This window comes from Ursus arctos, chromosome X (genome assembly GCF_023065955.2).
Source record: "Ursus arctos isolate Adak ecotype North America chromosome X, UrsArc2.0, whole genome shotgun sequence".
Taxonomy (NCBI): domain Eukaryota; kingdom Metazoa; phylum Chordata; class Mammalia; order Carnivora; family Ursidae; genus Ursus; species Ursus arctos.
Window position 1 is genome coordinate 113,705,866 of NC_079873.1, and position 17,467 is coordinate 113,723,332.

Here is a 17,467-nt window from a genome sequence, read left to right on the forward strand (position 1 = left end):
TCTTGTCCCTCTGGTTGTCATTCTGTGGGATCAGGGATGTGGAGAGCTGACACCATGCTGACCTTCTGATCTTGCTTTTGCTGTACTTGTAAGTAACAGATTGTGTCCACTTGGCTCACTGTCTCCTTACCAGCTGAATACATGGCAGAGTGGCAAGTCAAATCTAGCAGCTCTTGTGGCTTAGACCCTTCATCGTTGCCTGGTAATAAAGTATCTGCAGGGGCTCTTGGGTGGCTTAGTTGGTGAAATGTCCAACTCTTTATTTCGGCTCAGGTTGTGAGATGGAGCCCCGCATCGGGCTCTGCGCTGGGTGTGGAGCCTGCTAAAGATTCTCTCCCTCTCCCTCTGCCCCTGCCGCCCCAACTTGCACACGCTGTCTCTTTCTCTCTAGAGAAAATTTTTTTAAGTATTTACAAATGTGCACGGGGAGGGTAGGGGCGGTGGTGTGTGTATATAGGAAGAGAGCACAAATGTCATACATTCTGTTGAAATGCTGAAAACTTTATTCCTAAAATTGGAAACATCAGGACGCCTGGGTAGCTCAGTCGTTAAGCATCTGCCTTCAGCTCGGGTCATGATCCCAGGGTCCTGGGATCAAGCCCCGCATAAGGCTCCCTGCTCAGCGGGAAGCCTGTTTCTCCCTCTGACACTCCCCCTGCTTGTGTTCCCTCTCTTGCTGTGTCTCTCTCTGTCAAATAAATAAAATCTTTTAAAAAAATGGAAACAGGATGAGTGATGTCCATTTTACAACTTCTTTTCAACATTCTGCCAGGGTGAGAGTGGGGTGCGGACAGTGCTCAGTGTAGTAAAATTACAGAGAGAGGTAAACGAAGAGTAAATATGAAGAGGTTAACATAGGCACCCAAGTAATCACTCAGTCATAAATTAAAGAGTAACCAATCATGAAGAAAAAAACTATTTGGCTTCATTTTGAGTCCACTTCAGGCCAAGTAAGTAGACTTGGCCCTTAACAACCACCCCTTTTCCCTCCCATGCATCCCATTGTTCCTGATTTGACCTGCTTGGTCACCTGATGGAAACTTCCAGACCCACTCAAAAGCCACTAGGAAGGAGCTCCAAATAAGCATTTTAAAAAAATGCCTGAAATGACTGCAATGCATTAAATACATAAAATCATAATTAACCCCCTCAAATCATTGGTCACCATTGGTAGTTACTAAGGTAACGCCCCCTTACTCTTAAAAATTGATAACTAAAGGCAGCTATTCAAACATTTATCTTAACTCTCCTGTGTGGACTGCATTTCAACAAAATCAAGTACTTAATAAGGGGAAGCTCTTTTTTTAAGCAAATTTCCAGCTACAGAAGGAATGAAAAAATTAGAAAAAAAAAAACTCATCATTTTGCAACCCTCAGCAAAGCAGTGGATCTAGGCAACAATTTTCAGTAGCTGCCAAAACCATTCAATGAATGACTGATGAGAAATTTCTTTTTGAACCACAAAAACAACTTCTCAGGCCCAACCGCCCCAGTATCTTTTATTATGCTATTATAATTATGATATCGACTCTGGGAATGGATAGCAGGAGAAAGGAAAATTACAGTTTTATCTTGTGTTCTAGAATGTTACCATTTCCAAGTAAGATATAAATACTTTCATCAGAGAGTTCTGGAAAGAATATATACACCAAAGGAGTGACTCGATTCTCGGCCTGATCTAAATCATTTCCTGATTAAAATGCAATCCAATTTAAACAAAATATTTGAAATAAACTGTTTAGGAAGGATCCTCAAGAGAGTAACTTTGGACTCTGGATTGTCCAGGCAGGTCATCGATGGCACTGTGGGAGGCTCCTGGGTCTTTGGCGCTGACCCTTGGATCCCCATCCAGGATGAGGAGAACAGCACCGTGAACAGTAGCAGACACACTAACAGACTCAACAACAGAGCCACACTTGCCACTCCTGCAGCAAGAATTAGTCAGGACCTATTTCCGTGGGAAAATAGGAACCAGTATCTGGAGGAGGACTGGCAGAACTGGAACTATATTCCACGGAGGTGGTATCCTGTGCTGCTGATGTTCCCACGCCTGGTAATGTTATGAAAATGGCTCTAATTTCTTTTAAATCAGGAGATAAGAGAAACGATGATGGTGTTTGCCGCCCAATGCCTAGGAAATAGGAGAATGTAATACATTTAACTACATTTTGCATAAAAGGAAATTCATTTGTGTTTTCCAGTTATTTGCATCTATCCAAACATGGCCTCTAGCATGAGATTGTCCAGTGCAAGTACAGCATAGATAAAATCACAGAAGACCACATAGGGAAGCTCAACTCTTCTGCTGAGAATTTAGACAAAAGTGCAATTTCCATCTGAATTCAAAGGTTTTCATTATAAGGAGAAAAGAAGGCCCAGAAGTGGAGTTTATTTTTAACCCAACTAGAAGCGTCAATGACTGCAAACTGGGGAGAAAGCAAGAAAGCACAAATGAGCAAGAGAGGAATGACATTGGTGATGAACCCGAGATGGCTCTCCTTAGTCTGTCCTTCTCCAGACTAAATGTCGAAATTTCATGACCTGTTCCTCATTAAGTTTCCGAGTTTTTCGCCATGTTGAATATTCTTCTCTGGAGAGTCTCTGGTGTGTCTTTCCGAACACGGTACTACGAACTCATCAAAGGAGTCCGGGCTTTGGCTAAAGATCCCAGAGAAGGCTAGAGTTGTTCCTTCTGATGATCGAAAATACTTCAGGAAACTACAGAGCCAAGCACAGGGCAGTGGGGAGAGCCAAGCTTTGCCCTGGGTGCTGTGCTACGACGTGAACCAGACCGACAAGGTCAATGCCCTCAAAAGAGCTTACAAGTTTAACAGAGAAAACAGACCGACGCAAGGAACGAAACAAGTAATAAGAACATAAGATCATGTAATCAGAAGGGGGAATGAAACATGAGAGACTATGGGCTATGAGAAACAAACTGAGGGCCTCAGAGGGGATGGGGGTGGGGGGAATGGGATAGACCGGTGATGGGTAGTAAGGAGGGCACGTATTGCATGGTGCACTGGGTGTTATATGCAAGTAATGAATCATGGAACTTTACATCAAAAACCAGGGATGTGCTGTATGGTGACTAACATAATATAATAAAAAATATTTTAAAAAAAAGAACATAAGATCATGATGAGTGGTACAAAGAAAATAAAACAGAATCACATGACAGAGCATCCTTGGGTGGTCAGGAAAGGCCACTCTGAGAGAGTGTCATTGAGGTGAGACCTGAAAGACAAGGAGTAAAGCAAGAAATTATATGCAGAAGTATTTTCTGAGCCGAGAGAAGAGCTAATGCAAAGGCCCTGCAGTCCTGTGAATGAATGCCCCAGACATGTCCAGGAACGAAAAGATGGAAAAAGCCGAAAAGGTAGACAAGGGTCAGTTCACACAGCACCCTACTGGAAATGGTGATAAACTCAGGTATCTAATTGCGACGGGAAGCTATTGCAGGGACTTAAGCAGGGAAACTGCATGATAGGATTGATGTTTTTAAATTATAATTTTAGCTATCGTGCTGAGAATAGACTATATCTTGGCAAGTTGTCAAAGCAGGGAGATCTGTGAAGAGCACCTTGCGGAAATCCAGGCAAAAGATACTGATGGCCCAATTCAGGTAGAAGCAGAATGAGTGGTGAAGAGTTCAAATTCAGGACATATTCTGGAGGCAGAGTCAACAGAGTGCTAGTGATATAATAAAGGAAAATAAAATCTAGGTAAAGGAAAGAAGAAATCTAGAAACTAAGAAATCTTCTTAGTTATGGACATAAGTAACTGGGTGAATGGTGGTACCAGGTCATTGATGGGGAGACGGGAGGAGGAACAGATTTGAGGGAGGAAAGTATGAATCAAGAACTCTCTCCGAAATACTGAATCTGAGATTCGTTGTAAAGGCTGGATAGAGTTTCACAGGAGAGACGCAAACTAGAGATGTAAACTGGAAGTCATCGGCCTATAAACGGTAATGAAAGCACAGGAGTATTTGAGGATACCTTGCAAGCCTTGGGCAAGTCACTGCACCTCTCTGAACACCGGTATCTTCATCTGTAAAAGGGTGTTGATCCCCATTAATGTTTGTGCCATATTAAGTTGTTGTAAAGAATAAAGACAGCCGAGGCAGCCTAGGATGGCTCAAACTATTTTTAGTAGCTGTGCTATTGTACGTAAGTGAGTAGATCTGTGTTGAACTCAAATTTCCAGAGCTTTCATATGATACTCTTCTGTTAAAACAGATATCCTCTTCCATTTTGTACTAGTATAACTGATTTATTTCATCAAACTGCCTCTCTTCTATCTCCGGCCTGTCTTAGGCCAGATCCTGCAGGCTCTCCTTTCCTATACGCCACATGGTGTCTTGCCTATGGTCTCCCTACTCTGGCCACAGAACGGACCACACTCCAGACAATTGCACTACAGTAGACTCGGCCACAGTCTGGCAAAGCGCCAACAGCCCAGGAGAGCTGGGCACATATCCAAACAATTCCAGACTATAACGCTTAATCTGCTCGCTCATAGCAATTCAGTGAGGCACAGGTAGGAATTAGTATTATCCTCCCATATGACACAAGGTGCAAAGATCATAGAAATACGAGCGAGAGTGGCACAAAGAGGGTGGGAGCCAGATGACAGAGACTGAACAAGCAGAAAAGTAAGGAAACAGGAAGGAAGCAAGGCGAAGAGGGAAAAAGTAGTGGTTAGGTCCAGCCATCTGGACTTTGGTTCATGGGCAGGACTTTCGTTACAGAAGAAGCACTTTTAGGAAAAAGACAAAAACCCTAGTCCTGACGGTGGTGAAGCAAGGGATTCAGTCAGTAGCACAAAGAACAGGTAGGAGCTCAGTTCAAATAGCTAAGATTTATGGTCAAAAGCCAGATTGTACTGAAGCCAGCAGTGTTGCATATGGGTACAGAGGCCCTTCTAGTACCCTCTCTGGGGGTCAGACTGGTCCAAGTCTGGTGTGCAGCCGAGACTGTTTGTGGGAGGTTGTAGCCCAACTGGAGAGAGTGAAGGAAAGGAAAATGCATAATTAATGGCAGAGAATCCACCCCAAAGGGAACCCTTTCCTAGAAATAAGAGAAGCACTTTGAAAGACAGAATGGATAAGCTGCATCGATCAGTTGAAAGATTATTTTAAGAGTCTCATCATCAGTCACACAAAGAGGCCAGACCACATCAGGAGCGTCCGAATCACCAGGAAAAATATTTTTCAAGTGCATATATGCAGTATCTCCCTAAAGACACGGAATTAGTAGGTCTTGGGGAGTGGGGGTTGGTATCAGAAAATCTATATTTTTGAAGTTCTCTACAGGATTAGGAAGTATTGGCAGGTTCAGAAATCACTGGACTAGAAGATTCCCAACATACTGTTATCTGCAGCGAGCTGTTTTATATATCACCTGTACAGCCTTACTTTATCCCAAGCCTAATTGTTTGCTAAAGCCTTACCTCTGGGGCGCCTGGGTGGCTCAGTTGGTTAAGTGTCTGCTTTCAGCTCAGGTCATGATCTCGGGGTCCTGGGATGGAGCCCCACATCAGGCTCCCTGCTCCACGGGGAGCCCGCTTCTCCCTCTCCCTCTGCCTGCCGCAACCCCTGCTTGTGCTCTCTCTCTCTCTCTGTCAATTAAATAAATAAAATCTTTAAAAAATAAAGCCTTACGTCGAACTCCAGAGGGATTATAAAATGAGATAATAGAATTAAATGGCCCTCTAACCCATGCTTCTCTCTACCTGTCTGTCAATATCATTAATACAGAGCCCTCTCCTTGTAGGTAGATAGGGCTAGCCCGCTAGGCTGGGTGCATGGCATATTAAAGCCAAGGGACAGATCAAGTCTAAGGGGAGCAAGGTGCTCACTGGACCTTGGAGGAATTTGGAGAAACTGAATGTAATGTTTAGTTAGCTTTATGTGTCAACTTGGCTAAGCTGTAGTACCTAGCTATCTAAACAATCGTTACTCTAACTGCTACTGTGCAGGTATTTTGTAGATATGATTAACAATCAGTTTATTTTAAGTAAAGGAGATTATCTTCAACAAAGTGCGTGGACCTCATGCAATCAGTTGAAAAGCCTTCAAAGCAAAACTGGGGTTTCTCTGCGGAAGCCAATTCGTAGATAGCTAGCTACAGACACAGAAAAAATATATATGATATCTCCTATGTAGAGAGAAGATATACATGTATGTATATGACATCTGTATCTCCTATTGCTTCTGTTTCTCTGGTAGAATCCTGACTTATGCACTGATTAAAGCGTCAGTGCCATGGGGAGATGGACAGCCCCAAACTAAGTCAAAAGGGAACAAAACAGCAGGATCAGTCCAGCTTTAAAGGCAAACCAGCGTGGAAGGAATGAGTCAGAGGTGTCAGTTCTGAGAATTCAGGCCAGAGACAGAGTGAGGGCCAAGGCCTCACGTGGGTCATTCACAGCCAGAGAATGAGGGGAAGAAGACAGGAATGGGGTGTTGGAGGAATAAAGCCAAAGCCTGCCTGGGGGTAGCATGTAGACTGGCCATCCACACAATATTCATAAAGGGTAGCTGACATCTGCTGCCCTCACACAGGACAGGCAGGAGCCCATGCTTCATCTCGGAGGGCTTTGGAAGGGTCCAAAGACCTACTGGCTCAACTTTCTTCCACGTGGCTGTGGAAGAGGGGCAGCATGAAACTGCCTTGCGTATAATGAGGACTTCCGGATGGGGCGAGGGGAAGGGCTAAGAGCCTTCTTGGGTGCCACCCACTTTTCATTTCCACTTTCACACTTTGGGATTATCCAGTTTGTTGCCACAAAATAAATTGGGAGGCAGCCACTTGGGCTTAGGTCTCTGAATAAATAATATCTCAGAGGTTAGAAGTGCACGGAGTTGTTGATTTACTCTGCGTGTAGATATCTCCATCTGTAAGAGCAACGGCTGACATGTGTTCAGTGTCATTCACTGCTCTGTGAACTTGACACGGATTATCTTATTTAACCATCACAATAACCATATGCGAGAGCTACTATTTTTACTCCCATTTTATAGATGAGAAAACTGAGACTCAGAGAGCAAACAGCTTGCTGAAGTTCAGCTAATAAGTGAGGGACCAGGATTGGAATCCAGGCTAGCCTCTTGACATGCTACTCCCTCCTCTACTTGATTCTTGTGATGTGTGTCACGGTGAATTATCACTGATACCTGTCTGCTTTCTGTTACTGAACCGTGATCTAAGGGCAGGAGACTAGTCTCCATTACCCTATAGCCACAGGCCCTACCCAACTCTTAGGCCTGCCCCTTCATTCTCCCAAGCACCCCCATTGGCCGGCTTGATTCTATGAGGTAATACCATTATGGTGATATGAGCTGACCTCACATTAGCGGCTGTACTTCAGAATCCTGAAGGGAGGAGCAGAGCACATTAGCTCGAAGGCTCGAGAAAGGGCAGATAACTGGACCACAGTTAAACTTTTTCTGATAGAAGAATTAAAATATTTAAATCGTGGAGAAAATGCCGAAGTTATTTTATTTTTTTCTTTTTGTGTTTTTGGCGGAATGCCAACTTCATTTCTACTTGTCTTATTCCGGTAAGTGAAAATTAACTGGACAATAAGCTTAAAAAGTAACACTAGCCACTGGGGGAGTAAAATTGTATCCTAGAGTAATTACATGTTCCTGTTAAAAGTTTTCAAACCAGTAAATAGTCACAAATATTTTGCAGCACCCATAAAAGTCAACAGATCGCCAAAGGAACCAGATGAGAACAATGAAGCCTATGAGGACAGGGGATATCCATCAAAATACTCAGGTAAATCAATGCTAAGGTTTCTCTTGTATATTACGTAATTCTGTCTTTGCCTCTGTAGTGGTTATCAGCCTTGGCCGCAAAAATAATTAGATGACCGTTTGCTCAGAAGTTAAATACTACAATCTTCTGTGTCTTTAAGCTGAACACTGTCTTTAGGGATTATTGCTTTTCTTTCTTCTTTCTTTTTTTTTTGGTTGGCACACACAAAATCCTCATTCCTAATCTGCCCACGTGAGCATAACTGTAATTTGAAGCACATGGTTTGGTAGTAGAGAATATGAGTCCAGACAGATGATTTGCAAGTGTACAGCTGTCTTTAAAGTTATTTGTCTTTTGCTTTGCTTTGCTTTTTTTGTTTGAATGCTAGTGAGAATTTTGTTTATTTCAAAAGAGAGGAATCAATCTGTACAGTCAGAAGAATGTTTGTTGGAGATATGCAGCATGCAAAAATGATTCAATTTCTTACAAAGTAAATAATATCTACATGATATAATACTATTTAACTACTGTTAGTCTTGGCCCCTCCGTGACACTGACTTTCTTATCTTCTAATGAAGAGGCTTCCTAACCTACAACAAAGCAGACCAGAAACCAAATGGACTCTATCCTTACTGTTCCGTATTAATGATGGCAAATATTTGATGTGAATATTTGCAAATACAGTAAAATTATTCTACTGGACGTGGAGTACACTACATTAATTTCATTAACATTTAACATTTTAGCTGCGGGAAAACAACATTTCCAGCTTCTTCTATGATTCCAAGTCATTTCCTAAGCTCCCTAAACCTATCTGAAACCTGTCACCTCCCTCAGATCTCCTTCCCCAGCCTTCTAAGTGGGAGCCCTGCCTCTTGCCCTTCCATACTGCTCTCAGGACATCAGGGGAAGTTGAGGACCTGGGAGGGTGGGTGAGGACTCACAGCCATTGCCGGGGTCACTGCTGCGTATTTGCTAACTGTCTGCTGCGAGTGAGCCACTGCTCCTCGCCCCGCATCATCCATCACACACACATACACACACACATACACACACACACATACACACACACATACACACACACATACACACACACATACACACACACACACACACACACACACACGGGCTTGTTCACCTTCCTAAAGCTCACACACGAATGTTTCATCACTTGCCTGCTCCAAAACCTTTGTCTTCTGCGCACACCGAGCACAGAACTGGAGTCCTGGCCAGGAGATCAGGAGTTCTGGGTTATGATCCCCATTCTGACACTAACTTGTTTCTAATGAGCTTAGACAAAACCTAACACCTCTTCTAAGATCTTTGCTACCCTAAGCTGCTGGGGGTCCCAGGGTAGGTTGAGTGACGGAGACACAAAGTAGAATTGTTTGCCTCGTAAGATTGAGAGGTAGTTCCCTAGAAAAATCCAAATGTCTCTTGTAACTTTTGACTCATAATCATATGAAAAGACACTTACCTTGTGTATAATAAATAGAAAATTTAAAAGTATACCAAAATAAGAGTTTTCAAATATTATATTGAAAGAGATCAAAATGTTTGATAATATACTGTGTTGGCAAAGGAACAGGGGAACAGGTGAGCTCATATTGTAAGAGTAGAAACGGGTCCAACTTTTATAGAGGTAAATTGTCAGTATCTTTCAAAAGAAAAGAATGCATGCTATTATTGCCCCAGTGTTTACATTCTAGTACTTGTTTCCTAAAAAATATACTCTTCCATTTCTCTAGTCCATTTCCCCTCCTGATCTAGAAGCCTCATGTATTTTCCTCTCCTCTCAAATCCCTAGTGTATTTGAGCCTCCCACTCAGGTGACAGTCATGGGTTTTTTTTTTCCTTTCCCTAAGAGAGAGAACTTCCCTAAGCTCCCAGAGCTCCACTCCCCCTGCTACCTATCCTCTGCCTTCCCTCCTCCTGTTACAAGTGAGCTAGCCACGTTAAGGCCAACCCCTCCCCCGTGCACAAAATTCTATCCCCAACACATTGTGCTTCTCCTCTTTACTGGATCACTTCCATCAGCACGTCTGCCATCACCCCCTCCCTCAGTGCCCCCCACACTGCCCCGTTTCCAGTGAACTTGCTGTCCCTTTATGGTAAGGCTCCTCAAAAGTGCTGCTAAGACGTGCTACATCATCTGTTGCTCTTGTGTTCGGTGTATACCAACAGGAATTCCTGTGTTTTTTTATTCCAGGTGGAATGAAAAATGAGAGTATCATCAAAGAGACAAAAACCCAGAGAGATGATGATATAGCGTATGCTATACCAAAGCGGTACATCAAGTGGAATATAGGGAACATGGATTTGTAAAATTCAATCCCAAGTGCCTGTAATCCCCTCTCATACGGCACCGCACAACTTGAAACAATAAATGCATCATGTAATCAGAAAAGTATGGTGGCTATTTTTTCAACCAAATATGTTGCAAGTGTCATTCTGAGTCAGGAATTCAGATGAAATAAGGGAGCCAGGCACTAAGTGGGAATTTAATTTCTATTTGTTTACACAGAATGCAACGTAGTCTCCATTCTTTATTTGTTTAAAATGGTATTTCTGGGGGCGCCTGGGTGGCTCCGTTGGTTAAGCGTCTGCCCTCAGTTCAGGTCGGGATCTCAGGGTCCTGGGATCCAGCCCCACGTCAGGCTCCCTCCTCAGAGGGGAGTCTGCTTCTCCCTCTCCCTCTGCCCCTCCCCACCACTCGTGCTCTTTCTCTTTCAAATAGATAAATAACATCAATCAATCAATCAATAAAAATGGTATTTCTGATTTTTTTAGTTATATCTGATTTTTTTCTTCTATTCCTCTATGGGAATAACAATATGATTAACAAATACATCACTGATACACAAAGTTAAGACAAAATTATGAAACTTTCTTCTTTTTTTTAAGATTTATTCATTTGAGGGAGATTACAAGCAGGGGGAAGGGCAGAGGGAGAGAGAGAAGCAGGCTTTCTGCTGAGCAGGGAGCCCGATGTGGGGCTCGATCCCAGGACCCTGGGATCATGACCCGAGTTGAACACAGATGCTTAACTGACTGAGCCACCCAGGTGCTCCAACACTTTCTTCCTTTTAAGCAGTGGAACCACATAGACTAGCTCTCGTGAAAGTCATTTTAATAGTCTCTGTAGCTAGCCACCTACCTTCCTCTGATACATGGACTGACTGTTTTTTGCAATATACAAACGTATACTGAACAGTACGCACTATTTGATAAGCAACTGCATATTAACTAAGGTGCTTAGTGTCAACTAATGAGGAGGAGGAGGAGGATCGCTAAATTATTAGTCAAATAAATGTTTCAGATTAGTGTTTTCCCAAATGTGGGGATGAGCTCTTGAGTTGCTTCATAATACCAATTGTTGAAAAATGAATCCTAACATAACATTACTTAGTGGGGTGGAAAATATCACATGTATTAAATCATTATCACTGGGGCATGAGCGTGTGAGTCTTGAGTGACTCTTGATCTCAGGGTGCAGAGATTACATAAATAAATAAAACTTTTAAAAAAACTATCACATGTGTAAGTATTTTATGACACTTTTCCGTTACACCGCACACACACACACACACACACACACACACACACCACTGAGTTGCGACATAAAATGTATTTCAGTAACAGAAAGCAGACAGGTATCAGGGCAGCTCAGAAAAGGATGACCGCCTTCTCTTTCTCTAGATACTTATTCTTATTAGCTCAGCCTGTGATAGTATTAGGAGGGTTTTTTTTCTTTGAATACAGATCACACTGTTTGCACATATCAAGCTTGTGGTCAAGTTCAAGCTCTTTCAAATAGTATTATCAAGTTGAAATTAGCATTAGACAAAAGGGAGCCATGATGTTTCTCCTCATATTATCAGCAGGAAGAGGTAGAATTCTGAATAGAACCCACATATTCTGATTCCTACACCAGCATTCAAATATAATCACATCACAGGGGCGCCTGGGTGGCTCAGTCGGTTAAGCATCTGCCTTCAGCTGGAATGTGATCTTGGGCTCCCTGCTGAGCAGGGAGTCTGCTTCTCCCTCTCCCTCTGCCCATCCCCCTGCTCATACGTGCCTTCTCTCTCTCAAATAAATAAATAAAATCTTAAAATAAATTAATTAATTAATTAAAAATATATATCACATAATAAAGAATTTGAACTAGTATAAACTTACCTGTCCAACTAAAATTAAGTAGAAAAAAACACAGCATATTGCCATGTAAGTGTAGTTATTTTTTCATGTAGCCATTTTAGGACTACTTTGAAGTAAGCAAATATAGACGAAATAAAATTGAAAACAAACTCAAAGAAACCTCGCTGTTGACAAAAAGTAACTGGGATGTTTGTTTCTGAGTTACCTAGTTTGATTATCTAGCTATCTGGATTATCTCAATCTACGTTGATTCAATTTATTCAAATATGCAATTCTTGTGTATTTCATTAGTGTGCACAAATACCAAAATAAATATAAAATTTTCAAAAGTAATTCCCTAACATTTAAATTGAAAGAACATCCCCCGGATCATTCAGTGCTCAGATAAGGAGCTGAGCTAAAGTAATCTCTTGTAGTTTCCCTATTTGGTTTATCCAATTTCTTGAGTATCTTTAACAAAGTTTAATACAGGCCAAAATCTTCCCACCAGCCAGCATGCTTCTGGAACGCCCGCCCTCCTCCCACTCCTGGCTCTTGGAACACAAATAAGTTAAGTCAAAAATTATTTTTTTTACATAGCCCAACAGAATTAAGAACATAAGTATGTTAGGAAAAAAAAAGTTTTCATTATCCACTTAAACAGTGAATAATGAGAAAGAGCTCTTAGATGATTCACACTTTGGGATTATCAGAGCTACTCCCCTCTTACTTAGCACGGAAGTTTGAGAACTGACTATAATGGTTCAAAGGTCCATTCCTACCCTCCTTCCCCACTAACCCACACCCACGAGAGACTTAGAAGATGGTTGTACATCTTTCCAGTAAAATGGCCATGTGAATAAGATGATGATTCCCAGTTAAAATTTATTCCTAAATTTATATATATTAATGTACCTAGTTGTCACGAACAGTTTGAGCAAAGACTTCCACCTGGCTGGCTCTATCAAAATGTTAAAACACTATTATTAGTGGTGGAAGAAGATATCGAGGAAGACAAAGATGTAAGTGCAGAAACTGAGAAGGTGCTAGAAAAGTCCTTTCAAGTAGTAAATCTACCAATTTATCAGATTCAAGATTACATGAAAGCTAAGCTAGCAACGATAATCTGATTTTCAACAACAATGCTAAAAGGGATTGATTGCAGTTAAAGGTAATAAAGATTAATATTAAAACATTCACAGCTACAGAAATAGAGCTGTTTTCATCAAGTTATACCGAGGGACAAACAGCTTATTTGGTTGCTTCATTTTGCAGGGAAATTCCAAGCATCTAAAACAGGATTCTGTGAACAAACTGTTTCCTTAGACAAAATATTTCCCATAAACACACATATGGAAGTTGTGTATTCCTGCACACAGGAATACACACAGATGGTAACTCTTCCACCCAAGCCAACGGCTTTGATCTGATGAAGAAGTGTGACCCAAGCCCACCTAAGTGCATCCTTGTGCACACAACATCAGAGAATGTTAGGGAAAACATGTGAATGAAATGAAAGACCAGTGAAAGACCCCTGTTCGAGAGGCATGTCTATAATAAAAGTATTCTTCATTATAATAGCAATAGGAATGCAACATATATGATCACATAAACCTGATTTTGTAAAAGTTCTAAAATTTCTGGTTACCTGTTTAAGAAAATCTAAAGTGAAGTTATGTATCAGGTTACCTCTGATAATTTGAGGCGTACATAGAAGGGCATTCAAGGGGTGCTGGGGTGGCTCAGTTGGTACGCATCTGCCTTCAGCTCAGGTCATGATCTCGGGGTCCTGGGATCGAGCCCCGAGTCGGGCTCCCTGCTCAGCTGTGAGCCTGATTCTCCCTCTCCCTTTGTTGCTCCCCCTGCTTGTGCTCTCTCGCTCTCTCTGTCAAATAAACAAAATCTTTCAGAAAAAAAGAGAAGGGTGTTCAAAAGGACTAAAGGGCCCAAGAGACAAAGAGATAATGGATATTTACTGCAGTAGATGGCTCATGTCATACCCTATAGAAAAAATTTTAAATGTTATTTCTAGCATATGTTAAAAACTTTTTTACATTCTTGGGGCGCCTGGGTGACACAGTCGATTGGCATCCGGCTCTTGGTTTTGGCTCAGGTCTGATCTCAGGGTCGTGGGATGGAGCCCTGAGAGGGACTCCACGCTCTGTGGGGTCTGCTTGAGGTTCCCTCTGTCTCCCTCTGCCCCCCACCTGCTCTCTCTCTCTCTCTCAAATAAAGGTGTGGTTTTTTCTTAAGATTTAATTAATTTATTTATTTGAGAGAGAGAGAGAGCACAAGCAGGGGGAGGGACAGAGGGAGAAGCAGGCTCCGTGTTGAGCAGGGAGCCCAATGTGGGACTTCATCCCGGACCCTGGGATCATGACCTGAGCTGAGGGCAGACGCTTAACCAACTGAGCCACCCAGACGCCCCAAATAAAAAGAAATCTTAAAGAAAAAAAAGCTTTTCTACATTCTTTATAAATTTTGAGGAAAGTGGGAAAACAATTTTAAAGTTCAATTTTCAGCATTCTTTTACACAATTAGCACATATTTCCTTGAAATTCCACTGTTCACACCTTTGTATTTCCATACTTCTTTCTGACTCTTTCTCTTTACTTCTCAACAATTCGTAACTCAGTAACACCTTGCCTAAATATTAATTATGAAATGCACAGGAAGATTAGTATTGAAAAGATATTCAGTAAAAATGAAAAGCTGGAAAAGCTATTTAAAGGAATATAAAGAATAGGTGTGGTAGTCATGAAATCTCTCCTTACTGTGCCTCTCAGGACTCCCGCCCACGGGGAGTACATTTCACTGACGGTTCCACCTGCTGTGCTCTGCCATCTATTGCTGTATTTATGCCAAAGCCACACTTGCCATGAGCTGCTCCTAGGCAGTGACTGAACAAGGCGGGGATGGTAATGCAGGCCCATTCCTGACGGACGCAGAACACCTCTGACAGCCAGCTTCAGTCCAAAAAGCCCTGCTCCCCACCCCCCCACCCCCACGCACTGGCCTTGCCAAACGTCCTTGGAACTGTTCTAAGAGTCCTTCCCTTGTTCTTCATACTCAAGTTCCTTCATGAGGGTGAAACCTGCATTGTGACCTTTCAGCTCTTCCAGCCTCTTCTGGCAACCTTCCCATGTTCCCTTACAGGCATTCTTCTTAATAATTCTCTGCTTGTCTAATCCCATCTGGGCATCGGCTTCTTGGGGACCTGAACTTGCTCAGATGGTCCCAAGCGTGGTCTGAGAAAACAGGCCGGAAGCTTTGGATGTGGGGACCGGCTCACCCACCACCCAGTAGAGGAAGAGGACATCCTCCCGGTTGATGGACGGAACACGGATAGCGTCTGGCACATAGCGGGCGTATAATTGCTGAAGATTCCCCAGTGCTGACCCAAGAACCGTCCCAGGAGAGGGAAATGCTGTAGCAGCCGTAATGGTTCAGGCATTCGAGAGATATCGGTGTAATAGTGCCTGCACGGAGGAGGGGGCGCTGAGCGGCTCAGTTGGTTAAGCAGCCGGCTCTCGATTTCAGCTCACGTCATGGTCTCAGGGTCCTGGGATGGAGCCCTTCAATCCCTCAGCAGGGAGTCTGCTGGAGATTCTCCCTCTCCCTCCCACTCCCTCTCTCTCCCTCTGCCTCTCCCCCTGGGCTCGCTCATGCTCTCTCACTCTCTCTCAAATAAATAAATAAATAAATAAACAAATCTTCAAAAAAAAAAAAAAAAGAAGAGAAGTTGGCCAGTTACTGATACGTTATATTGATGCCGTTTAGAGGGATAATGAAGTCTGCGGGCCTCTGACCAGCAGTTAATGGCTAAGTGTGAGAACAAAGCCTAAGCAAACACAACTAAAAACTGCTAAAGACGCAGGGTCAGAGATGCTTGGCCAAGATAAGATCAGTTATGTAAATGTGAGGGCCCTGGTGGGGAAGACCCGGGACGCTGAGCTACGAAAATGGCACATCGGTCTGAACGCAAGTCCCTGAAGATGGCAGCTCTGCAGCGCCCTGCCTTGAACACTTGGGATGGCAGAGGTGGCCTGACCTTCCCCAGGAAGTGCGAGCGCTTCTGCTGTCCCAGAAAAGGCCGCAGGGGCTTCTTCCTTGCAAGATTACAGACGCTACGCTAAGGATCGGCCTTCCCCTCCTCTTCTGACTACCTCCTGGGAACTCCAGTATAACCCCGACGATGATGTGCGGGTCCTGACAAGTGAGGAAGGTGACTATACGCTGAAGTGATGTAAAACATAGCCTCTATGTATCTTTATGATCCACGAAATGCATGGGAGTATTCCTGAGATGGGATTCTGAGGCTGTTTGCTCCAGGGGGCTGGAATAGAAGACTTCATAATCAGGAATCCATCGACTTGGGAGTACTTTCTTAAGACACGAGACTTAACACCCTAGTGAGGATCTCGTGGGTGCACACATGCTACTAGGGGTATTTTAGTAGCCTGGAGAAAGCTATGGCTAATCTTTGACAAGAAGGAAACATTTGAGATGGTAGAAAAAGGAATAAAGGGGCTGTGGGAGGGAGCAGGAATGTGGGAATGGTACAGTGAAGAGCTCAGCAAGTCCTCTCCCCAAAGGAAATGATAAGACTGGACAAAGTTGTCAAAAGCAGTTACTTCAGGACTCTGTAAACTGACCAAAGGTATACAACAGATTGAAAAGCATTTATATAAGAAAACGTACTGAACTTTTGGGTCTTGGATGTTGAGCTCCTATCCCCAGCCAGCTCTGGTAGAATTACTGCCCTGGGGCCAGAGGGTACTAACTTAAGAAAAAGCCCAAAACCTGGGGACTCCCACAAAAATAACAGACCTTGGCAGTAAACAAAAGGGGAAGGCCATTATCACAGCTGCTTGAGGCTACAATTCTACATGGCGCAGGCAACATGCCAGCCAGAAATTTACAGAGAAACAAAATAGCCGTAGTGAGCCTTGAGAAGCTACCAGATATCTCTAGTACCCTGGAAGGCTTTGTACAGGCATGAGGCTGCTTGCCCTCAGAAGATACATATCCACGAAGCTCAACAAACTCCAAGTGGGTAAACACGGAGATTTACACCTAAATGCTTCATAATCAAAGTGGAGTTTTTTCGTTTTTTTTGTTTTGTTTTGTTTTTTGAGAGAAAGAGAGAGAGCAAAAGAGAGAGAGAAAGAGAGAGTACACAAGCAGGGGGAGGGAGAGGCAGAGGGAGAAGCAGACTCCCCGCTGAGCAGGGAGCCCGATGCAGGACTCGATCCTGGGACTCCAGGATCATGACCTGAGCCAAAGGCAGACGCTTCACCGACTGAGACACCCAGGGGCCCCCATAATCAAAGTGTTAAAAGCAGTAAAAAAAGAAAAAGACTCATCACACATAGGGAAACACTTTAAGATTAACAGCCAAATTCTCGCCAAAAGCAATGGAGGCCAGAAAACAATGGGAGCCATATCAAACAACAGAAAGAACGGGGAAAAAATCATCAACCAATAATCCTATATTGAGAAAAACTATCCTTCAAAAATGAAGGAGAAATACAGATATTCCAAGAAAAACGAAGACTGAG